Below are 27,480 nucleotides of genomic sequence, written 5' to 3' on the forward strand. Positions count from 1 at the left end.
AATAAAATTTAAAAAAAGTACACACGACATTGTATCAATATTAAATATTATTTAAAAGAAAAAAAAAACAACTATCCTTACTTATGGCAAAGATGTATATCTAGGGAAAAAAAGCATTGGCTTCTGTCCAATTTCCTAATAAGGGACTTACCGGAAAATTGAACTTCCGAATAAGTTACTTACCAAGGATGCATAGTCCTTTTTTAATTAATTAATTTATTTAAAAAGAAACTTACATGTTTCCCGGTAGGTTGACTTACTAAAAAAAGGTATTTTAAAAAAAAATGTTGAATGAGAAATTTTAGCGAATCACGAGTTGCCACATCATCAATGAAAGCCCGAGCTTATTGAAAAAATTATAAGTTGGATTGGGTTGAGTAATTAAAGTCGCTCGGGTCCAACCCAATTCAAACCCATGGTGAAATTTTAGGCTAAATTAAAGATTAATCTCAAGCCTAGTGTTTTGATCCAACAACAAATGGGTCCAAGCCCAACTTTAGCCCAAACCCAATTTGGGCCGATTTGGGCTTAATAAAGCAATTAGGCCCAAGCCCATGTAAGGTTCATGAGAAACCTCTAAGGTCTTATCTCTTTATTTGGGAGGGGAGGTTTAAAGGCCAAAGCTCTCTGAAGATCTGAAATTCTGAAGCTCTGAGGGTTTGAAGATCACAACTCCTTCAAAGCTCTGAAGATCAAAAGACATACTAAAGCTCTGAAGATCAGAAGACATATTAAAGTTGTGAAGATCAAAAGACATATCAAAGCTCTGAAGATCAAAAGACATACTAAAGTTTTGAAGATCAGAAGACATATTAAAGCTCTGAAGTTTTAAGCTCTCAAAATCCAAATACTGAAGCTCCTAATTCTTGAAAACCAACGCTCTCAAGCTCTCAAGTGTTGAATACTGAAGCTTCTCAAAGTCTCGAAGACTAAAACACTCAAATTCTAAAGAACTGAAGATAACTATTTGAAGGTTTGAAGATTATAAGACTTCAACAAACTGACTCAAAACCTATAAGCTGAAAATTCAATCTCTTCGAACTCAAGGAAAAGCTCACAGGCCGCTCCAAGATGATCAACAGGCCCAAAGACTACTCCAAGCAGGTCATCAATTCTACATTCCAGAGAGCCCAAAGAGAATTCTCCCAACAAGCAGACCAGGAGATGATCAAACCCAAAGGTCGATCATCAAGCCCAAAGGTCGATCATCTAAGAAGATCCTCAAACCCGAAGGCCAATCGTCCAAGGAGATCATCAAGCCGAAAAGTCGATCGTCCAAGAAGATCAACAAGCCCAAAGGTCGATTATCCAAGAAGATCAACAAGCCCAAAGGCCGATCATCCAAGGAGATCATCAAGCCCAAAGGCCGATCATCCAAGAAGATCAACAAGCCCAAAAACCGATCGTCTAAGAAGATCATCAAGCGAAAAGGTCGATCGTCCAAGGAGATCATCAAACCCAAAGGCCGATCATCCAAGAAGATCAACAAGCCCAAAGGCCGATCATTCAAGAAGATCAACCAACTTAAAGATTATAGTTTATTTTGAAAGCATCAAAATATTATGTATTAGAGATTGTACTCATTTTCCATAAAATTAATACAAATACAAAGTTCAAGTTCCACGAAATAAATTTCTCTTGAATTCTCGTGCGAACAAATATTTATCAATACACTTTTTGTTAACAAAGTGTAAATATATTCCAGATTTTTCTATTTATAATAATTTTCCTAATCTATCTATATTTATTATTTAATTAAAATAGTTTAAATATATATAAAATAATAATAATAATAACAACAACAACAACAAAATTGTCACTTAACGGAAGTTAATTAAGTAAGGAATGTTGTATTTTTTAAATAATAATTAAGAATTTTTTTCGAAAAAATTACATTTCCTTCTTGGTAAGTTTCTTGACGAAAAATTGAATTATGGAATTCATTTTGTGTGTTTAAGAACTTTTTTTAATCTAAATTATGTTTTTAAAATTAATTAATTAAATTTAAGTCTCTTTTCTAGCTCTGTTTTTATTGCTTTTGCTTTTAGTTTTGTAATAAGTTCTCCTCCTTTGCCAATCGGGTTGATTTTTCGACATGTTTCGTGGCTAAAGGGTAAGAACTTAGCTTGGGTTAGTTAGTTTAATTTCATTCCAATGTAATTCTTGAGACTCGTTTTGTAATTCCGTGAGTATTATTTTGACTTAACGGAATTTTTGAGTAAAGTTTCAGCTTTCATGTATGGGATAATTTGACAAATTAGCTATGCATATTTATTTGACTGTTTTGATTGATCCTAATTTGTAATTGTTAGGTATTCATCACTTAGAAGCAAAAGTTAAGTCAGTTTGTTGTGTTAATTAGGGATTCCAATTAACAAACATTTACTTTCTAACTTAGACAATTTTCATGCAATTAATCGGTTAGACGATGAAACCAATTAATTGGCTTAGTTTTGCCCTAAAGCTTAAAGCCTGTTAGTTAATTGATTGGTTGAGGATCCTCACTCTTCTTTTAATTACCTTGATTTTATGGACTACCAGTTAGGATTCTAATTGAGTAGGCTAAGTTTTTAGTTCAATTAATCTCACACAAATTTTTAGTAGTCTATGATAGAATTATTGAGGAATGAATTAGATTACAATTGCCCAGGCCGAGTGTTTGTTGATTGATAATTTTCACAATTATTACATTTCACTCCTTTTTGTTTTCAAAATTTGTTTTTAACAATCTTCACAAACCCCCTGGTTACTTTCTACAAGTTCCAACTTTTTAGGAATCCATATTAGACTCTCTGTGGTTCGACCCTGAACTTGCTACTTATACTACTATTTAGTATAAAGGGTTTGTTCGGTGATTTATAAATTTTATTTGTATAGCAAGGGGTTTGGGAGCGATAGCAAAACTACCCCTATCAAATTTGGCACCGTTGCCGGGGAGCTGATAGAATCCTTAATTTTTGAAACTTGTAGTGTTTATCCTTGCTAATCAATTTTTCCTTTTAGTGCATGACCCACACTCCCCAGGGTGCTAGATTTTGTAGAGATCTCTAGGAAAGAGCGGAGAATCAGAAGAGAAAGGAGACAACAAGTTGCTCTTAACACGAGATTCGTGTTGAAGACACATTTGAGGGAGACGTCTCTGGAAATTTCCCAGTAATGCCCAAACGAGAAAAGACCCTTAAAGAGCTTGCAACCCTTGACTTCACTCAGTAGCCCTTGTGCATTGCCTATCCGAGACAACAAGTAACTTTGAACTTAAATCTGGCTTAATTAACTTACTTCATGCCTTTTTTGGTTTGCAGGACAAAGACCCACACAAACATTTGAAGGAATTCTATGTCGTGTGCAATGGAATGAATCTTAATGGGGTGACTCAGGAGCAGATCAATATGAGGGCATTCCCCTTTCATTGAAGAGAGATGCCAAGGAATGGCTCTATATTCTTCCGCCTGGAAGCATCGCGTCCTGGGTAGAACTACAGAGATAGTTCTTGGAGAAATTCTTTCCAACATCCCGAGCTGCTAACATCAGAAAGGAAATTTATAGCATCATGTAGTTCGATGGAGAGACTCTTCATGAGTATTGGGAACGATTCAAAAAGATCTGTGCCAAGTTCCTCCATCATCAAATCTTAGACCAACTCTTGATCCAGTAATTTTATGAGGAACTGATGCAGACTGACAAAAGTAGTTTAGATGCAGCTGCAGGAGGAGCCTTAGTCAATAAAACCCCGACTGAGGCAATGAACTTGATAGCTACTATGGCAGCAAATTCTCAACAGTTTGGAACTAGAGCTACAATCAGTGTAAAGTCCGCCAATGAGGTAAATGAACCTAAGAAAGAAATTTCTGACTTAGTTTCTACTGTGAAACAGTTGGCGAAAGTGGAGATTGGACAACCTGTTACTGTTTGCCAAGTATGTCATGGAACTGGCCATTCAACCGACATTTGCTCAAGTGCTCTGCAAGGAGAAATTCTTGAGGTGAATGTCGTTGGAGGCTACAATTATAATGGGCAAAGCAGATGACAGGACCCATTTAGTCAGACCTACAATCCTAGGTGGAGAGACCACCCAAACTTCAAATGGGGAGGATAGAATGAGAGACCCAGCTTAATCATGGAGCTCCGTCTGGTTCAGGTATGTCCTTGGAAGACATTATTAAAAGTCTTACTGACAACTCTTTTAAATTTCAACAAGATACACAACATTTTCAGCAAGCTACAAGGAAAGTCATTGAAGCTTTGGGGACCCAAGTCTCATAACTAGCCACCTCGATGAGCAAATTGGAGAGACAATTTGGCAAACTTCCATCCCAACCTGAGTTAATGCTTAGTGCAATCACATTGAGGAGTAGCAAGGAGTTGGAGGCACCTGTTGAGTCAGTGAAAGAGCCAGAATTGGAGAAGCCAGAAATTCCTTCTTCAGATCAAACCATTTTGCCACCACGAAATAAATAGGGAGTATCTTCTCACCCTTATCCTCTTTTAGATGCATATGTACCTAAAGCCCCTTTTCCTTCCAAGCTTGCTAGGCCAAAGGAAGCAATTGCAGTCAAAGACAAGGAGCTTTTGGAGATGTTTAGAAGGGTTGAGATAAATATTCCTCTCCTCGAAGCCGTCAAGAAAATCCCTAAATATGCCAATTTTTTTAAGGAGTTTTGCATGAGGAAAAGACAAGCCAAGGAAAAAGAGAAAATGGTGGTAAACCAATCCGTATTTTTAATCCTATAGAAAAAATTGCCAGAAAAACAAAAGGAATCCAGGTATGTTTTCTCTCCATTGCATCATAGGCAAAAAGAAAATTGATAGGGCCATGCTAGATTTGGGTGCATCAATAAATATTATGCCTTATTCAATTTATCAAGAATTAAAATTAAAGGGTTTAACCGAAATTGGAGTTGTCATACAATTACCAGATATGTCATTTATTCACCCATTAGGAGTCATAGAGGATGTCCTAGTTTAGGTTAATGAGTTGCTTTTTTATGCTGATTTCTATGTTTTAAGATGGAAGAGCCCATATCCATCTCATTTGCATCAATCTTGCTTAGGTGGCCTTTTATGAAGACGACTAAGACTAAGATTGATGTAGATAAGAGCACTTTGTCTGTAGAGTTCGATGGTGAGTTGGTCAAGTTCAATATTTTCGATGCTATGAAAACTTCCACCGTAGGGCAAGTACATTATTTGTGCTAGATTGATGTGTTTGACTCTTTTGAGTAAGAGGTTATATGGGATGTCTATGATGACGATGAGGATGACTCAGGAGATTTAATCCCCCTTGGAGAGCTTGCCACCTTGTCCATGATAGAGCCGGTAAGTATACCTTCATGTTCTGATGATGAATCTTCTGACAAGGTGCTTCCTTCTGTTTTGCAGGCACCTAAATTGGAACTGAAGGAGCTCCCAGACCACTTGAAGTACGCCTATCTGGGGGAAGTTGAGACCTTGCCTGTTATTATCTCCAAGCATCTAACTGAGGAACAAGAAAAGCAGTTGGTTGAGGTACTGCATAAATATAAAATGACCATTGGATTGACGCTGGCTGACATTAAAGGTATTAGTCCTACTATATGCATGCATGGAATCTCTTTGGAAGATGGAGCTAAGCCTTGTCGACAGCTCCAATGACGTGTGAATCCTGTCTTAATGAGGTAGTTATGAAAGAGGTCTTCAAACTCTTGGATTCAACTATTATTTATCCTATCCCTGATAGTGAGTGTGTCAGTCCTATTCATGTAGTGCCTAAAAAAATGGGTATTACTGTGGTTAAAAATGATGAGGGTAGTTTGATTCCTGTTAGGGTCTAGAATGGGTGGAGAATGAGTATAGATTTTGGGAAATTAAATGTTGTAACTAGAAAACCACTTCCCCATTCCATTTATTGACAGATGCTTGAAAGGCTTGCTGGAAAGCCCTCCTTATGTTTTCTCGATGGTTTTTCTGGTTTCTATCAGATCCCGATAAATCAAGAAGACCAACAGAAGATGACATTTACATGTCTTTATGGCACCTTCACTTTCAGAAGAATGCCATTTGGACTATGTAACACTCCCGACACCTTTAAGTTATGTATGATGTCCATATTTTATGAGTATATTGAGAAATGCATGGAGGTTTTTATGGATGACTTTACCGTATATGGAGACTCATTTGTTGATTGTCTATCTAATTTGTCTAGGGTGCTGGAAAATGCATTGAGTCTAACCTTGTTCTGAATTTTGAAAAGTGTCATTTTATGGCCTCCCATGGCATAGTTTTAGGACATATAGTATCTGAACATGGCATAGAGGTAGATCCTACTAAAATTGATGTTATTACTAAGCTCCCTTACCCCATAAATGTGAGGGAGGTTCGTTCATTTCTTGGTCATGCAGGTTTCTATCGTAGGTTCATTAAAGATTTCAATAAGATTGCTCAACCGATGACCTCCCTTCTCCAAAAAGACGTGGCCTTTGATTTTACTGACGAATGCAGAAAAAGTTTTGATGTGCTAAAGAATGCCTTGTCGTGCACTCCAGTTATTCAGGCTTCTCGTTGAGACCTTCCCTTATAGATCATGTACGATGTGAGTGACCATGCTGTGGGAGCAATGTTGGGCTAGAAGATTGATAAGAAACATCATGTTATCTACTATGCTTCGAAGCCCTCAACCCAGCTTAATGCAGCTACACCACGATGGAAAATGAGTTTTTAGCTGTTATTTTTGCTTTAGAAAAATTTCGCTCTTATATTTTGGGATCTGAAGTTAATATTTTTTCTGACCATGCAGCTCTATGCTACTTGATGTCAAAGAAGGAGTCCAAGCTTAGATTGTTGAGGTGGGTTCTTCTCCTTCAGGAGTTCAACCTAAAACTTCAAGATAGAAAAGGATGCGAAAATGTCGTTGCCGATCACCTGAGTAGGATTGTAGCAGAGGGAGGTTGCCTCAGTTCTGATGGAGACTTCCCTGACCACACTTTAAAGCAGGTAGATGGTATTTCTATGATTCCCTAGTACGCTGACATTGTGAATTACTTGACACTGGTAAGTTCCCGCATGGTATGAACAAACATAGGCAAGATAAAATTAAAAGTGAGACAAAATATTATGTTCGGGAGGAACCTATTCTGTGGAAGTTTTGTTCAGATCAGGTAGTTAGGAGGTGTGTCCCTAATGATGAGTTTTTTTTTGTTCTTGAATTTTTTTCATAAGCATGTATGTGGAGGGCACTTCAGTCCCAAGAAAACTGCCAAAAAAGTCTTAGATTCTGGTTTATATTGGGACACACTATTTAGGGATGCATATTTTGTTTGCAAAACTTGTGAACGGTGTCAGAAATCTAGAAGGTTGTCCCATAGGAATGAGATGCCATAATTCCCTATACTTTTTTGTGAGATATTTGATGTTTGGGGGATTGACTTTATGGGACCTTTTCCTTCTTCCTGTGGGTACAAATACATTTTATTGGCAGTGGACTATGTTTCCAAATGGGCGAAAGCAAAGACCATAGTTACTGATGATGCTAAAGTGGTTACAGGTTTTTTGAAGACTAACATTCTTAGCAAGTTTGGCTTCTCTAAAGAAATCATTAACGATCAGGGATCACACTTTTGCAATAGAGTCATTGCATCCCTGTTGAAGAATTACGGTGTCCAACATCGTATTGCCACCCTATACCACCCTCAGACCAATGGGCAGGCAGAGGTGTCCAACAGGGAAGTAAAGACAATTTTGGAAAATGAGGTCAACCCAGGAAGAAAGGATTGGAGCATTCGGCTTGATGACGCTCATGGGCCTACAGGACAACTTTCAAAACTCCCATTGGAATGTCCCCTTACCGGATGGTTTATGGTAAGGCATGCCATCTTCCAGTTGAAAGCTAGCATAGAGCTTATTGGGCTATCAAAAAATTGCAACTAGGACTTAGAGGCAGCTAGGGAGGCCAGACTTTTACAGCTTCAGGAGTTGGAAGAGTTGAGGTTAGAGTGTTTTGATAATTCCTTAATTTATAAGCAAAGAGTGAAGGATCTTCAGGTAGGGCAAAAGGTACTCCTTTATAACTCTCGATTGAAATTTATGCCTGGTGAACTCCGGTCCAAATGGATTGGACCCTTTGGTGTTTCTCACATTTATCCTCATGGTGCAGTAGACATTGTTAATCTTGAGACAGGAAAAGTCATCAAAGTTAATGGGCATAGGTTAAAGGTCTTCCATGAAAGAGAGTCTTTGGATTGCTTCGACATCTCCTACCGGTTGGACTTACCAGTCTACATCTGAAACGATCCATAACAGTCAAGCAACCGACCATAAACATTTGCGCTACCTAGAGGCAGTCAGGATTTAAATTTACTTGCTTTTTAGGTTAGGATTTTTGGAAAGAAAAAAAAGGCTGAGCAAAGTGCCTTACATTCTTCCTTCACCCCATTGTTCAGGGAAGTATTCTGATCCCTCATGCCTTATTTCTGATCACATTGGGGACAATGTGTATTTTAAAAAGTTGGGGGTGAGCTGTTTGGATTTTTGGGCCATTTTTTTTTTCAAATTTTTTGGCTAAATTTTTTATTGATGATATTATTTGGAGTCCTTGAGCGTTGTGCTTGGACAATGATTGCTTGCTTGTTTGTCTTGCTATTGTATTCCTTATGATGACTAGCCTATGACGCACTCATAGGAATATTTTTTGCATGAGAATAGGTTGGACGAAAGGGTTCATAATTTTCATGATATTTTTTTAAATTCTTCTTAAAATTTTTATTACATCTGCAAGCCCTTTGCATATCTATCTTGACCCTATATGCTTGCTTAGAATTGAATTATGAGACCATAAGTTTGTTGTCACTCCAATGGCCTTGGTTATAGATATTAGTCTTTTTAAGGTTCAATTTAGCAATGCATGCTTGAGATGTAGTCAATTGATATTACTATCGCCAGAAAAAAAAAATATGATAATGATAATAAAACAAAATATTTCTTTCATTTATGCATGTTTAGGGGTCTACCCCTCTTCTTCAAAGGGTATGATTCACCTGGGGCGGTCATAACACCTGTGGTTTCCCTCTGAGCTAAAGTATCCTAGACGAATGAGTAAGCTTAGGCACGTTTGAAGGGAAATTGGCCCGTAGTTGGATGATTCGCATGACACCCGTGTGGGCAAGCCAAAACGAAAGTCGATTTCCTAAATTAAGTTTTCCCTTTTTATTTTTTTTGTTGCAAAAAAAAAAAAGAAGCAAAAAGCAAAAAAACAAAAGACAAAAAAAAAAAGGAAAAAAAAGGGGGGTGATGGTAAATAGATTTTTTATGAATCCAATGTTATGTCATTACCACTTTGAATTTAGGAAAGTTAATTCAGGATCCTTCGAGCCAGTAAATAGAAGATTCATAAAGCCATTCCAAGCTCGCTCTGGTTCAAAATAAATAACTTTGAGTTTGAACATGCATTAAAAATATTTTTAAAATCAGTCCCGCCATTCCTCAACAACAGGAGCTTTTGATCGGCATCCTACTAAGAGATAACATCTTTTCATTATCTACTGCTAATAAATCCATGGCATCTGTCTTGTACGTTGGGTACGCTAATGCTTCTACTTCTGCTTATGCCACCGAGGTCTTGACACAAATAAACGCATCACAAGTTCTATACAGATTACTTCTCAATACAATTTCTTTCAAATTCATTAAAATTTCATGTACTAATTCTTGAATACCGACTATGGTAGAGTATTCATGTGGGATTTTTTCAGATTTTGCACGTGTGATACATGTTCCCTCTATTTCTCCAAGCAAAGCTTTTCGCATCGCAATGCCTATAGTATCTGCTTGCCCCTTCATAAGTGGAGACAGAATAAAGCGTCCATAATAAAGACGCTTACTGTCTGCTCTTGATTCAACACACTTCCACTTTAGTGTCCGAGTCGATACTCTTATTTTCTCTCGAACCATAGTAATATTTTTTATCAAATCATTGAATTATTTATTTCTCTTGAAATTTCTCTTCAATGTTTATTTTTACACACGTCGTTTTTTAGGGGGCCTACAGCCATTATGTGGCATAGGGGTTACATCCCGTATGAAACTTAATAGTATACCACTTCTACGAATAGCTCTTAATGTCTCTTCCGAGACTAGGGCCCTTTATCATAACTTCGGCTCGTTGCATACCTTGATCCACTACTGCCTGAATAGCATTTCTTGCTACAGTTTGAGCGGCAAATGGTGTCCCTCTTCTTGTACCTTTGAATCCACACGTACCGGTGGAGGACCAAGAAATTACCCAACCCCGTACATCTGTAACAGTCACAATTGTATTGTTGAAACTTGCTTGAACATGAATAACGCCCTTTGGTGCTCTACGCGTACTTTTATGTGAGCTAATATGTCCATTTCTACGTGAACCGATTCTTGGTATGGGTTTTGCCATATTTTATCATCTCATAAATCTAAGTCAGAGATATATGGATATATCCATTTCATGTCAAAACGAATCCTTTAATTTGATTTTTATGTGTATATTGTGGGTGGCCTTTAGGGGTCCTTTTTTTTATAAAGATTATCCTTGTCTTTGTTTATGTCTCGGATTGGAAAAAATTACCATAATTTGTCTCCGCCTACGAATCAGGTGACATTTTTCACAAATTTTCCGAATAGAGGCCCTTATTTTTCCGTGTTTCAGAATACGGTTAACCAACATGTTAACTAATCGATTACGATAAATTGGATCGGATTTTGCAATTTTTTCTTCTGCAGTATCTCGGCGTGACATGAGCGTGAAAGGGGTTCAAGAATAAGTTTTCTTTTTATAAGGGCTAAAATAATTTATTTTGGCTTTTTGACCCCATATTGAAGGGTGGATCTTGAAAGATATGAAAGATCTCCCTCCAAGCCATACATACGACTTTCATCGAATACGGCTTTCCACAGAATTCTATATGTATCTATGAGATCGAGTATGGAATTCTGTTTACTCACTTTAAATTGAGTATCCATTTCCCTCCCTTTCCTGCTAGGATTGGAAATCCTGTATTTTACATATCCATACGATTGAGTCCTTGGGTTTCTGAAATAGTGTAAAAAGAGGTGTTTCGAATCATTACTATTTGACCGTTGGAACCAATGAAGCAAATGATTGACCCATCATATGATCCGAAGAAACGGAAAATACCAAAAAGTTCACAGCTAATAACATTGATTCAATTGGCATTGACATAATAGGAATACTTCGTCTATTAAGGAGGATTCCCTAAATACCTAAAATAGAGATGATCATAGAAAATGTGAAATATTTGATAGGATCCGTTTCGGGAACGTAGAATGTCAGAGAAATTCAAATGTTAAAGTAGATCTATCGATCCAAACAGATTTGTTGTTTTCAGGGAGTTTCTCATTCAAGATCCTTATGCTTGAAGATAATTAATTCGGTCATTGTGGTCAGACTCTATTATGGATTTCTGACCACATTCTCCATAGTGCCCTCTTATCTCTTCCTTCTCCGAGCTCGGGTTATGGAAGAAGGACGAGAAGAAAGTATTAGCAACAACAGGTTTTATTACGGGACAGCTCATTTCATATCGATCTATTATGCGCCTCTGCATCTAGCATTGGGTAGACCTCATACAATAACTGTCCTAGCTCTACCGTATCTTTTGTTTCATTTCTTCTAGAACAATCACAAACACTTTTTTTATTATGGATCTACTACCAGAAAATCAATGCGTAATCTTAGGGACTTCATTCAACTATTTCATGGGACTTTTAGGTCAGATGAAAAGCAACAAGCCCATAGCATAGGAAGTTGTAGCTCAGTCTATCTTTCTGCCCAGAATGAATGCCCAACAGAACCTACTCCACTGAATCGAGGTACTTTCTTGTTTTCCCTCGTGGATGACGTAAGGATGTCACGGTTCTGGGGCGCCATGATCCTTTTCTCTGGAACAATCGAGGGCACTGCCTTCCTTCCGCTTGATGGTCGGAGCGCTCTTTTATGAAGGAGAAGCTTTGGATCGAAAAATGGAAGAGTTGGTGAATCAAAAATCCAAGGGAGGTTCATGGCCAAGGGTAAAAATGCCCGAGTAACAATTATTTTGGAATGTACTCATTGTGTTCGAAATGGTGTTAATAAGGAATCAATCGAGATTTCCAGATATATTACTCAAAAGAATCGACACAATACGCCTAGTCGATTGGAATTGAGAAAATTCTATCCCTGTTGTTACAAACATACGATTCATGGGGAGATAAAGAAATAGATCGAATCGATTGACAACAGAGGGAAGAGCCTATCTGTTCTCTTTCTCTATCCTTGAGCCAGGTCTGGGCATTGCTCATTTATAGCATAGAGATGAAAGACCAGCTTAACAAGAGCAGAGGCGTTTACAGCTATCTTCTCTACCATAGTTACAGTGAATGAATGCATTGAATGACTTTCCGCTTGTGAATGACAAATTTTCAAACTGTTCATCAAATGATGGAATGCTTTTTGATTACCCATTTGATTGTGAATTTGATTCTGGTTGACTATTGAGGCTTGAGTAGGGAACACTCTAGTTTGAAAAACTAATTATTCATGCATGATTGCTTGTTTTACCTTGATCAAGGACAATCAAGAATTAAGTTGGGGGTGTTGATAGCACTTGAAATGTGCTATTTTCTTCTACTTAACCCAGGGTTGTTTAGCTACTTAATTTGGTTTAATTGCTTATTTTGTTGGACTCGAGTATACAAGAGGTTGGATCAAGTGTTCGGGACTTAAAGACGCTAAAATGACAAAATTTGAAGCTAAATCGATCAAATGACCAAAAAAGGACAAATTTCTGGACGCAGGGCAGCGTTGCAATGCTTCAAAAACTTAAGGACGCCAGCGTTGCAACGCACTCCAATGCTGAAGCCTAATGCTGAAAGACAGAAGTATCAGTGTCGCAACGCTCCTTCAGAGCGTTGAAATGCTACGAAGTTTAACGTGAATCTCTCAGTGCACGCGGCACAATCGAGCATTGCAATGCTCTCCCTAGCATTGCGACTCTACAACTGGCCTATAAAAGGAACCCTTAGGGTTTAGCCGAAATCATCCCATCTTCTACCTTCTACTCCCAATTTTGGGCGTTATAGTCTCTTTTCTAACTCTATTTTTATTGCTTTTGTTTTTAATTTTGTAATAAGTTCTCCCCTTTTGCCAATCGTGTTGATTTTTTGACATGTTTCGTGGCTAAAGGGTAAGAACTTAGCTTGGGTTAGTTAGTTTAATTTCATTCCAATGTAATTCTTGAGACTCGTTTTGTAATTCCGTGAGTATTATTTTGACTTAATGGAATTTGTCTTGAGTAAAGTTTCAGCTTTCATGTATGGGATAATTTGACAAATTAGCTTTGCATATTTATTTGACTACTTTGATTGGCCCTAATTTGTAATCGTTAGGTAGTCATCACTTAGAAGCAAAAGTTAAGTCAGTTTGTTATGTTAATTAGGGATTCCAATTAACAAGCATTTACTTTCTAGCATTTACTTTCTAACTTAGACAATTTTCATACAATTAATCGGTTAGACGATGAAACCAATTTCATCTGTATGGGTGAGGGTTGCTACATTCGCAGACTCAATAAGCCTACCATTTTAGGGATTTTTCCAAGTAAGGAGCTGGGAACATAGCTACACAAGAAGAAATTTGTTCCTCTCCATCTTTAGGGTAAGTAGATGAATTGCTTTCTTAAGGGTTGATTTTGGGTCTTGAACATTAAGGCCCACCCTCTCATTGGCATGGGAGAGATTAGTTTATAGTTGGACTATAAATTATTTGTTCATTAGAGAGATCTATGGTACTTAAAGAGTTAGAGGTAACTACATGGGTAAAACGGTAATTTGACCCAATCGTAGTTACGAGCTATTCGTGAAGGGTTCACTTATTATTTATTGGTTACATCCATGAACACAAAAATATATCTATAGTATGAAGAGTGCAGTTATGGGTCTTTAGTGGAATGAGCTACAGTTAATGAATGTTGATTAATTTAATTAAAGGGTTTAATTAATCTCCTATCATTGGAGCTTTTAGTTTGTAGGTTCATAAATTTTCCTTGCTAGCTCATTAAGAGTAAAACAAGAATCAATGAATTTTGGATTAATTTGAATTGTCTAAAATAAATAAGAGAATTAATTGTATAATTAATATAATATATACAAATACATTATAACATAAAGTTAATTTTAAATGAGATTCAAAATTATACTTTATAGTATGTGAGAAATAAATATTTAAATAAGATTCAAACATTAATTATATGGATAAGATTCATATTAAAACTATAGGTTATAATTAATATGAATGAGATTCATATCAAAACTATAGGTTATAATCAATATGAATGAGGTTCATATCAAAATCATATGTTAAAATCAATATGAATGAAGTTCATATTAAAACCATAGGTTATAATTAATATGAATGAGATTCATATTAAAACTATTGGTTATGTGAGAGGATGTTATTTCAAAATGATTCAAAATTAAATTAAAATATGATATTTAGTTTATAAATTAATTAATTGTTAATTAATATTTATTTATATATTAAATTTTGATTTAATATATAAATTATTTAAATCTAAACTAATAAATCCTACAGGGAATTATTGTGAGTTGACTCCCTCTCCAACCAACTCACTCTCACATAAAAGAAAAGGAGAATATTTGTTTTTTGTGATTATTTTCTAAGACATAGATCACATACAACCAAAAAAGAAGAGTTCTCTCCATATATTTGATCTTTTTCCCCAAACCTCTCTCATACAAATCTCTCCTACCAAATTAAGGAGCCCACACATCCTTGATTTTTGTCCTGATAATAGCAAGGAAATCAAATGGTGGTTGAAGGACTGTGAGGTCCGATGTGGAAGCGTGGATCGTATCCCAATTTCAATTTCACAGAATTATAATACAGAAAAACACATTATGCATATTAAACAAATTTACAACATGCTTTAGAATTAAACTGAGAAGGAATTAGGGTTTGAAGATAACTTACCCCTGAACAACCAATTAATCTTCACGAAAATTCTCCTCGATCTGATCACGAACTCTTAAAAAATGAACTGAACCAAAAACCACAGCAAAACCAAATCACTATTTGGTTGGACACCACCAAAAGTGAGCCTTTTGTATTCTCCTTAGGGGTTGAGAATTACAAGAGTTGTGGGCTCTGTTGATTTTGAGAGAGGGAGGAAGATTTAGAAGATAGGAACATTTTTCTAGGAGAGTTCTTCTGAGACAAAAAACCCACAGACATTCTGCGATAATATTCCATAAAGAAGATGAAGAAGTAATCGTAAAAACTTCCACTCCTACGAATGATAATGAGAGAAAATTGGGGGACAGAGTTACAAATCCCTCCTTAATCAAATTCAAATAATTTAATCAATAAAATTTAACATATATATATAAAAACCAACTTATCATATAATATATATTAAACTATATATTATATCGAATATAACACATAACCTATAGTTTTATATTGTATCAAATACAATATAATCTATAGTTTAAATTCTCCCAATCGTTCTTGATATTTAATATAAATCAAATTTATATTAAATTTAATTATATGAATCTAATCCATATATTAGTATTTGAATCATATTCAAATATTTATTTCCTCTCATAATAGTGTATCAAATACATTATATTAATTATATAACATATAATTAATTTAAATTAATTATATCATATATAATCAATCCCTCAATTAATCCAAAATTAATTTTTAATAAACTCAGGTGAACTATTGAGGGGACCTTATGGACCTGTAGATTGAAACTCCAATGGTACTTGAATAATTAATTAAATTACTTAACATCCATTAACTGCTGGTTATTCCACTAAAGATCAACAACTGCATTCTTCGCATTACAGATATATTTCTGTGTCCATTGGATATACCCAGTCAACAGTTCGATGTTCCTTCACAAATTGCTCGTAAGTACAGCTGGGTCAAAATTACCGTTTTGCCCCTATAATTACATATAACTTCTTAAGTGTTGGGATTGGTATTCTAATTCTCCCGGAGTCTCGTTGTTTGTAATGATACACATTGTTTTATGAATAAAATAACTGTTATTTCATTCCGACATTTACTCATATCCAATAAACAAAGCCAGTTGTTCATATACGATTGTAATTTGGAATGATCTTTTTGTTGCTCATGGAAATCCTCGTGTTTAATTTTCTTCAATTGGTATCAGAGCCAGGTTGTTCTGATATTCCAAATTTCAATTCTATTTTGAACTTCTTTTACAGTCTTGGTGGGTTTTCTCCATTTGTGTTTAATTGTTAAGTGCATTTATGGATGAAGTTGATGAATCTTTTTGGGTTTAATTGCCTTTGGTTAAAGCTTTCTACAATTACAAAGTGTTAATTTGTAAAGGCCCTTGTGTTTTTTTGGTGTAATTAACATGCAATCGAGTCTGTTATTCAAAGAGTTTAAGTTAGTTGAGTCGTTCGTGATAAAGTTTCGAAGCATGGAGATGTGGTTCTCAACGAGAAAAAGACCAAGAGTTGGTCGTATCGTGTAGCCTAAGGTAAACGATCGTTGGGATTTATCTAAGCGATCGTGTAGATTTTTCTATACGATCGTGTAATATTCACTAAATGATGGGGTAAATCATTTACTCTATCGCATAGGCCCTGGAGGTAGACGATCGTAGTGGGAGCATGTGATGCTCATCATTTAGTAAAAGGTGCGCGCTAGACGATCGTGTAGTTAGCAAGCCTCATTGCTTAGTTACTACCTACACGATCGCGTGGTATACGATACAAAGGCGCTCGTTAATCGTTTAGGCGATGGTGCTTTGTTCATCGTAGTCGTTTAGACGATTGCGTGAAGCATACGTTGTGCGCAGTGTGCTAAACGATCGCATACCTTTATCGCTTAGTAAAAAGTACACGATTGTTGCTAAACAATCACTTAGCTCTAGGAGCGTTGGTAAACGATAGAGCAAATTGTTTGTTCTTTCGTGTAGACGATCGCGGGGAATTTGGTACACGATGGTTGGAGACACGTTGCTTCGCCCGGATGGTTCAAGACTCAGTTCGCCTGTTTGAATCGGAGACTCCTGTTTTTGTAATAGTTAGCTTTAATTGTCTGAATTTGAGGCAATTTCACCCTGTTCATCAACACTTATTTATTATACATGTGATGTATGGTGTTTATATGGAAAAGTGTTTGACATATAGTTTAAAAACCCACCTTAGGTTGTGCAATTATTCATGCATTATGTATTATAAATATTATAATCTAGCATGAAGAAATTACATGAACGCATGCGCATGCATCATGAAACATAAGCGTATATTTTGCATGGAGTGGGCATTATCATGCATCATCCTTTTATTATAAGTGTTATAGTCTAAGGGTGAATGGAAGCATGTTATGCTTGTTTCGTTGCTGTTTTGTGTAAGTGTTGTATAAAAGAAGTAGCAATGAATGAACAATGCATTGAGCATGATACTTAGGCTGTTTATGATCTTTATGATTGCCTTGCATGTCTTAGCTTAGCATTGTGATTTTGGTTGTTTCCGTTTATAAGTGTTATAAAGGAAATTAGAACTAAAATCAATAAGAAAGAGTTGCATGCAGTTTTTTAAAAGGGTTTTAAAATTGGATTGAGATAGACCTAAGTTCAAATGGTTCTAAAGAGTTTAGTAACCTAGATTAATCTTTTAAAATCGGTTTAATAGGATTAAATTGATTGGCATAAAAGATTAAATTTGTTTTAAATCTATCTATAAGGGATCTTTTGTCTAAGGCAGGTTCTGTCTAGGCTGGGGTTCTTAAGTTAACGGAAACGGAACACCCCTACCTGGGAACCTACTTGGAAAGGTGAATTAGATAGATTTTCTACAAGCATGCGACAATTTGGTCAAAGACTCCGTTAAAGAGATTAATGGATGATGATGATAAAAAATTGTTTAACTATCCAAGGTAAAAGTTACTCTTAGACAATCCTAAAAGTCACTTAGTTAAAATTCTTAGCTGTGTTTTTTTCTAAGTAAACTAAACCCTAGGTTACAAAATACTTAGTGGGAGGAAGAGATGTATCTAATATGTTTGTGATACCACTCAAGTTTCTCCCATTATATTCACACCGTGAGATTCATGCTTGGTCTCGTGGTGCCCTGGGAGCATCCCCCTTTGGATGGTGTTTGCATGAGTCAATATCAAGGTGGATAAAGAGAGTGTTTATAGTAAGTGGGTGAAGGGTATGTGTCAACGCGTCCTATGGTCTCTGTCATTGGTTCACATCGTGAGATCATTCTGTACTCCCTCGTGGCGCCTTGGGAGCATCCCCCTTCTAGGTTTTGTGCAGTTGGTCGAGATTAAGGTGAACTCCAGAAATGGATAGGATTGCTTTAGGTTTTTCCCCAATCAAATTTTTTCCCTTTAGATTGGTTGCTTGGGGCAGATCTCTAGGGCCTAAAATTATGGGTCATGCTTATGAGAGATCGTTAAATTAGTTAATGATCTCTTGGCCAAATCAATGATGGTTAGTCGTTATAAGAGCAAGAGTTGTTCTGGTATTAATGACTGGTTGAGAACTTCTCAATTCAGAGGAGGGATGATTAACCTCCCTTCGGCAGTTTGTATCATAAACATTTGAAGCATCATTGCGAAACTAAATGTCACACAGGGTTCATATTAGTTTTGCTAAAACCTTATTGGATGTTTTTTTTACAACGGGTATTTGTTTAAAAACCTAACGTAGGTCAATGTGTTTTTCTTTTCAGCAACTCGTTAGTATTTCCGTTTAGTTCTTTTAATATGACTGACTCGTGGAAAAAATCGTGTAAAACGTATTTCGTGGCAAACGACCTTGAATTTTTCATGGTTGAGGAGTGTCCTCAAGTCCCGACCCTTGATGCACCTCGAAGTGTTCGCAATGCATATGAGGTGTGGATGAAGGCTAATTCATTGGCCCGACTTCACATTTTGGCTAACATACCTGATGTTTTGGCCAAAAGAGACGAACACATGATCATTGAACACGAGATCATGGACTCGTTGCAAGATTTGTTTGAACGTCAGTTTTTACTTATCGAGCATAAAGGGATAGATGACAAAACCAGTAGTGTCAGTTGTTCTGACACTGATCCCATTACTCTTTAAAAGAGGAGGAAAAACAGCAAATCTAATTTATTGGTCTTAGAAACGTGTTTGGTAGAGAATGATGATTCTGCCTGGATCTTAGATTCGGGTGTCACCAATCATGTTGGTTCCTCTTATCAAGGATTTAATTCCTAGCAAACGTTGCCATAGGGATAGATGACTCTACGAGTCAGCAATGGTGAGGTTATTTCAGTTGTTGCTATAGGCAAGCTGTGTCACACCCCGCTCCAGATTACCCTTTTAACCTGGATGGAGTGGTGACTGCAGCAGTTACCAACCCTCTTACTAGCACTTACTGCCTATCTAACCTGTTAAATTTTCTCAAACCCTGAATACGTACATTTCATCAATATACTGAACTAATTAACTTAGAACTTAACACATTTACATTACAGGGTTCCATAGTATTGTTTTACATGAATATTACAACTTAGTGAGCCCCATCTAGAATACTAGTCCCTATATGACAGACACATGTGTACTAACTAATACAGGTCTTCAATTAAGCTTCTTTCAACCTGACTCTTTAAGTGGCAAAGCAACAGCAAAGAAGTCTTTTGGGAACTGACTGCTACCTGAAAGGAAAACATTTGGAAACATGAGGTAGAAGCTCAGTGAGTGACTAACATTTAAATCATAATTTTCATACATAAATTTGATATTAAAACTAAAAGCTTTAACTGAAACATAAACTTGACAACTATTATTCATGTCATCATCAACATCACATAGCACTTTACTTAGTTTGCTAGACTATGCCTTAGTCTATTAGTCTAAAGTGGCCTTATTGCTCACTCCTTACCATTCTTTATTGCATTACTACTTAACTGAGAAGGAACCTTTTTGTCTACTTCCTACAATCATAACTTGCATCCTTAGTTGAGAGAGAACTTTTATTCAACTCCTCAACGTCAATCCATAGCTAGTGTGGAGTGATCTCGACACTACCAATAACAACTTTTCTTTCATTCGTGTGATTCTAGTTTAAGTACCGTCATACCTTAGGTACTACTGCTCAGATACCTTCTCCGTGTACTTCAATATCGAGCTGCTCAGATACCTTCTCCATGTCCTTCAATATCGAGCTATTCAAATTCTAAGACAAAGATTCAGTACCTTCTCCGTCTACTTCAGTACCGAGCTATTCAAATTCTAAGATTGAGCTTTAGTACCTTCTCATCTAGTCCTTCAGTACTAAGCTACTCATACTTGACTTGCATATTTTTATATCTTAATGACTTGGTTGCCCAAAAAACATTCTATACTAACTCATCCTCATGGTCATTGAAAAGAATAGCATAAATATAACATTAATGTGAGATACGTTGCTTGGTAACTATTTGAGAATAATTGTCATAAATAGCTTTCAGTAAATATGCATTGCTAAACATTCATAAGCATTAGCAAGTTACTTAAAACATTTAAAGCATTTAGAGTCACTCACAGCTCGTCGAGGCTCTTAAACAGTTTATATGCCTCTCCTAGCTCTTCTTGGCCTGAAAGGACATAATCTCCGGTTAGATTCCTTAGAATTCTTAGCAGAATGCTTCAGGTAGTTCGCTTACTAATGAAACTTTCACCAACAAAACACCATTACTAGTAAGATGATCATCATGAGCGAGATCATCATCATCTGCGAGACATAACACTTCCAGCGAGATTTGTAACTTTCCAACGAGATTTGCATCCTTTGCGAGATCCTCCTCTTCCTTTACTCACTCTCGCTCTCGCTCATTTTCTTATCTCTCGCTCACTCTCACTCATTCTCTTATCTCTTGCTCGCTCTCGCCCACTATGGTGAGCTGCCTGCTTAATCTTCCCAAGCAGCTGCATGCTTACGCACCGATTCCCTATTCCAATTTCAAAAATTCATAACTCAAAATCCAGAACTCTTTTTAAGAAACTTTCTTCTACAAACTTGTTTAGAATAGAGTTAATTTTCTTACCTTAAAATATCGGCCCCAAATTCCTTGTAATTTTGCTTGGAGCTTCCAGTCTTCACTTCGAGCCCTAATTAATCCGAGAATCTATCCCTTCTGCAAATTCTTCACTTTTTGCTATTCTCCGTGTGAGATCTTTCTCCGGCAAAACAACCTCAAAAACTAGATTCTCCCAGCTTTCGAACGGCACTGATCTCACTTAATTTGCTCAAGTTATTTTCCAAAATCGAGCTTCTGAAGTTCCTCTCCCTTTTATACTTCCTTTCGCCTCCCCTATTCAAGGGTTAAACTGCCACCTCATCCAGCACTTAGTGCTTCCCGGCCAATTCCCATTAGTGAGTTTCTTTAATTAATTTATTTTTCCTTCCTTCATAACCCATGTTAGGCCTTCATCTCATTATATAAATTTAGCGTGTATCGCACACTCCATCGTCTAACGCCCAGCGCCTATCGTCTAGCATTCAACGTCTATCGTCTGGCATTCAACGTCTATGTCTAGCGCTTGTCGTCTAGCTCATCATCTAGCGCTGATGCCAATCGTGCAGTGCCAACGCCCCATTGCTTGACGCTATCATCCAATGTATAACGCTATCATTTAGCGAGATCCTTTGTATCGTCTAGCGCCCAGCGCCTATCGTCTAGCTCAATCGTTTAGCAAATGATCTCGCTCTCAACGATCTCGTGCATAGCCTATCGCTTAGCTATTGCGAGCGTCATTTACCTCCGCGCAATTACTACACGATCGCCTACCTTATCATATGGTGTCGTTCACTTACTTGACAATCGTATACCTAATCGTATAGTGTCGCTCATCTGCTACATGATCGTCCAACGCCTTTACTCGCACACACTTGAGGTTGCCGCGAGCCTTATGAACGCATCATGCCTTTCAACCCATGCGTTCATCCTTAGTACCAACGCATAGTTTACCCTTGCCTTCAACACTTAACCTCTACAAGCCTTGGTTGCTACAGACGCAACCCCATGCGTCCACACTTCTCTATCAACGCATGTCTACACTTTGCTTTCATACTTAGCCAATTTTCACTTGTTATATTATCTAAGACTCATCTTTGACTAAGTATTTCTAACACTTAGAATTTTCTTCCTCCATCTGCCTATTTTCTTTACCTTCTTTCATAATTTTACTTAACACGCTTGTTACTCACTTATGTATAAAAATGGAGTACGGGGTTTATAGGCTGAAGTTATTTGTTGACAAGAAACGTTATCTATTACTGGATAATGTTTTCTTAGTTCCTCATATTAGGAGGAACTTGATCTGGATTTCTTGTCTCATTGAACAAGGGTATACTGTCTCCTTTTCTGAGAATAAAGTGTTTATTTTAAGGAATGGAATGGAGATTAGTTATGGTTCAATGGAAAGTAACTTATATGTATTAAGGTCGTTAATCATAAAAGCCTTGTTTAATAGTGAAATGTTCAGTACAACAACAACAACTAAAAGACCAAAGGTTTCTCCTAAGGAAAACGCCCATCTTTGGCATCTAAGGTTAGGACACATCAACCTCAATAGGATTGAAAAGTTGGTGAAAAGTGGAATTCTAAATAGTTTAGAAGAAAACTCCTTGCAGGTATGTGAATCATGCCTCGAAGACTAGATGACCAAACAACCTTTTATTGGAAAAGGTTATAGAGCTAAGGAAGCCTTGGAGCTTGTACATTCAGACCTCTGTGGTTCGATGAATGTTAGAGCTCGGGGTGGGTATGAATATTTCATCTCTTTCATAGATGATTATTCAAGGTTCGGGTATCTTTACCTAATGCAACGTAAGTCTGAAGCCCTTGATAAGTTCAAGGAGTATAAGATTGAAGTTGAAAACTTGTTAGGTAAGAAGATAGAAACACTACGATCTGATCATGGTGGAGAGTATATGGACCTCCGATTCTAAAACTATATGATAGAACATGGGATTGCGTCCCAACACTCGGCCGCTGGTACACCTCAGTAGAATGGTGTATCAAAAAGAAGAAATAGAACCTTGTTGGACATGGTTTGGTCTATGATGAGGTATGCTCATCTTCTAGACTTGTTTTGAGGTTTTGCAGTGCAGACTGCATGCTATATCCTGAACAACGTTCCCTCAAAAAGTGTTTTTGAAACACCTTTTGAGTTATGGAAAGGTCGTAAAGGTAGTTTACGCTATTTCAGGATTTAGGGCTATCCGGCACATGTACTAGTGACTAACCCAAAGAAGTTGGAACCGCATTTGAAGGTTTGCCTCTTTGTAGGCTACCCTAAGGAAACGAGAGGTGGATACTTCTATGCTCTGAGTGAGAATAAAGTGTTTGTTTCTACAAAAGCTATCTTCTTGGAAGAAGACCACATTTGGGATCATAAACTATGGAGTAAGCTTGTTTTGCGTGAGATCTCTAGTGAGACTGAGACTGTTGAGGGTTTAACAAGAGTTGTTGAACAGGCCGACAGATCAACAAGAGTTGTTGAGGTCGGAACATCTAATCAACCAGCTCAAGAGTTGAGACTGCCTCGACGTAGTGGAATGGTTATGAACCCACCGGATCGCTTCATGGGTTTGACTGAAGCCCAAAACGTCATTTCGAATGATGGGTTCAAGGATTCGTTGTCTTTTAAGAAAGCAATGGAGGATGTTGACAAAGATGAATGGATTAAAGCCATGAACTAAGAAATGGAGTCTATGTACTTCAATAACGTCTGGGAGCTTGTTGATCCATCTGATAGGGTAAGACCTATTGGCCGTAAGTGGATCTATAAGCGAAAGAGAGGTGTAGATGGGAAGGTGCAAACCTTTAAGGCTAGACTCGTGGCAAAGGGTTATACCCAGGTCGAGGGAGTTTACTATGAGGAAACTTTCTCATGTTGTCATGCTCAAGTCTATCCAGATTCTCCTGTCCATAACCACATTTTATGATTATGAAATATGGCAAATGAACATCAAGACTGCCTTTCTTAATGGTAATCTTGAGGAGACCATCTATATGACTCAACCAGAGGGGTTTATTGTTCCTGATCAAGAGCAAAAAGTTTGCAAGCTTAATAGGTCTATTTATAGGCTAAAACAAGCATCTAGATCATGGAACATCAAATTTGACACTGCGGTCAAGTCATTTGGCTTTGATCAGAACGTTGATGAGCATTATGTTTACAAGAAGATCATCAACAGCTCAGTAGCTTTCCTGGTACTGTATATTGATGATATCCTACTCATTGGGAATGATGTAGGGTATCTGACAGACATTAAGAAATAGCTAGCTGCTCAATTCCAAATGAAAGATTTAGGTGAGGCACAATAAGTTCTAAGGATCCAGATCATTCGAGACTATAAGAACAAACGGTTAGCCTTGTCTCAGGCATCGTACATCGATTAAATGTTGATCAGGTACAGGATGCAGGATTCCAAGAAGGGTTTATTATCCTCCAGGCATGGAATTATTTTGTTTAAGGATAAATGTTCTAAGACACCTCAAGAAGTTGAGGAAATGAGATGGATTCCCTATGTTTCAGCTGTAGGAAGCTTAATTATGCAATTTTGTGTACCAGACCCGACATTTACTATGTAGTAGGGATTGTCAGTCGGTATCATCCAATCCAGGATTTAATCACTAGACGACGGTCAAGACGATCCTTAAGTATCTTCAGAGAACGAGGGACTACATGCTCGTGTATGAAGATAAGGATCTGATCCTTACAGGATACACGAACTTTGACTTTCAGATCGACAGAGATTCTCACAAATCGACATCGGGGTTAGTGTTTACTCTGAATGGAGGGCTGTAGTATGGCGAAGCATCAAGAAAGGATGCATCGCGGACTCCACTATGGAAGCCAAATACATAGCCACTTGTGAAGCTGTTAAGGAGGCTGTTTGTCTGAGGAAATTCCTTTCAGATTTGGAAGTTGTTCCAAATATGGATTTGCCTATCACTCTTTATTGTGATAATGGCGGGGCTGTGGCAAATTCAAAGAAGCTTAGAGTCATCATTGAGGTAAGCATATAGAGAAGAAATACCACTTGATCAAGGAGATTGTGCATCACGGTGATGTGATAGTAACGAACATCATGTCAGAGCAGAACGTTGCTGATCCCTTTACAAAGGCTCTCGCAACTAAAGTGTTCGAGGGTCATTTAGAGAGTCTGGGTCTGCGGTACATGCGACATCTTGTCTAGGGCAAGTGGGAAATGATACTAGAGAATGCCCTAGTTTATTGTATATTGCACATGTTTTATATTGTATTGTACATTAGTCTCCCGAGGCACTAAGACAAGTGGGAGATTGTTAGGATTGGTGTCCTAATTCTCCCGGAGTCTTGTTTTTTTGTAGTGATACACATTATTTTATGAATAAAATAACCGTTATTTCATTTTGACATTTACTCATATCTAATAAACAAAGCTCGATGGTTATCTTATGTAAACTTAAGCATGTATATATGATATACAAGTGGATCATGCCTTAAGTGATAACCTAAATAGGTCTGTAGTATATGAATTAAGGTAGGATACTTGATCTTGGTTACACTACGGATACGACCCGCTTTGTAGAGGTTTTCAAGTGTTGTAAACTACTACAAATGGTAGATCCTGAGCATTCATATAGAGATATGCGAACGGGGGTGTCCTATACAAAGAGTTTATATAAGACCCGACCACGAGATAACAAGACTCTGTATATAATGCCGTTGATACTAGAGATTTACATCTCACCTAAATGACCATAGGTGACACGACCTTAATCTTGAGTGTTTCGGGAACTCCTACTTTGAGGGCGATCCTTTGATTAGTATGGATGAGAGTGGCCAAATTGCCAACTCAACATGTCTACCTTTTAGGGGACTTGTCTGGTCTGGAGCTGGGAACTCAATACACAAGATGGAATTCACTCCTTTCCCGAAGCAAGGATAAGTAGAGAGATTGCTTCCTTAAAGGCTGATTCCAGGGCTTGAACATAGTGACCACAACTTCTCTTTGGAAGAGAGGACTCAGTCATAGTAGGACTATGACTTATGTTCATTAGAGGGATCAGTGGTACTTAAGGAGTTAGATGTAACTACAGGGGCATAACGGTCATTGGCCGAGCTGTACTTGCGAGCGATCTGTGAAGGATTATCGCACTATTGATTGGTTAAGATGGACACATAATATATCTATGGTAAGGAGAGTTCAGCTGTCGGTCTTTAGTAGAGTGTCTGGCAGTTAACGGATGGTGGATCTCGTGACTAAAGAGTTTAATCAGTTATTCACGTACCGTTGGAGCTTCGAGCTACAGGTCCATAAGGTCCCCTTGGTAGCTCAATGGATTCAAGTTTGATGATCAGTTCTTGGTGTTTATTTGAAATGTTCAATTGATAAGAGGTAATTCGATTATATATGATATGATCGGTATGGTATACGAGATATATCTAGTGGAGTATTAATGTAAATGAGATTTACATTAAGTGTCATAGAATAGAAAAAAAGCTATGGTTTATATGTTTAATGAGAATGAAATATTAAAACTATAGGTTATAAATATATTATAGTAAATTAGTTATCATTTATATTTATAATAATATTAATTATTGGATAATTATCTCTTTTTCTCTAATAACCAATTGAGTGAGAGGTTATTGGTGGTTTCTTGGTAATCATGAGATAAAAGGAAAAATGTTTTCCTAATTTTAGTAAGGTTAAAAATTGTAGTTTTGAGATTTCCTCTCTCGAAAAAATTCTCACGGAAGTTGTCAAGTGAATGAGATTTACTAAGTGACAGCTTGGATAAGCTAAACGATCGTGGAGTGTTAGTAGGCAATAGACATTCAGCTAAGCGATGAGCTAAACGATCGCATAACTTTTGCTAAACAATCGTATAGTTTTTCCTAAACGATTGGGCATCGACCTATACGATAGGTTCTTCCATCTCCCACTTGCTCAATCGTTTACACGATTGTGATTCCCTCTGTTTTCTGCCTCAAACCAAGTCCACACAGAGCCCACCCTCTAGATTCTCACACCGAGAATACCAAGGTAGCCTTCTTGGTGGTGTCATACACAACTCGACACTGTCGAGATTCTGTGGAGGCCGTTCATGTTGTTCGGGGTGTTCATGACCAAGGTGATCACTTAGTTCGAGTGTGTGGTATTCGTGCAGTGTAGCAGTCGTGTTAGATGAGCGTTTGTGTGTTGTTGTGTAGTTGTGATCGAGCGTTCGTGATCAAGGAGCCTTATGATGAGTCTGCAAAAGTGTGTTACTCTTGTCCTTGATCATTTATATAGCATGCTGTAATTTATGTATTTTTGCATAACCGTATGTTTCTGTTTATGATTGTAATTGTAAAGTTCATATACGATTGTAATTTGGAATGATCTTTCCGCTGCTCATGGTAATCCTCGTATTCGATTTCCTTCATTAAGTAACACTGATTCCTCTAAT

The sequence above is a fragment of the Benincasa hispida genome, chromosome 9, assembly GCF_027475165.1.
Source record: "Benincasa hispida cultivar pf3 chromosome 9, pf3_genome.v1.1, whole genome shotgun sequence".
In the NCBI taxonomy this organism is placed as follows: Eukaryota; Viridiplantae; Streptophyta; class Magnoliopsida; order Cucurbitales; family Cucurbitaceae; genus Benincasa; species Benincasa hispida.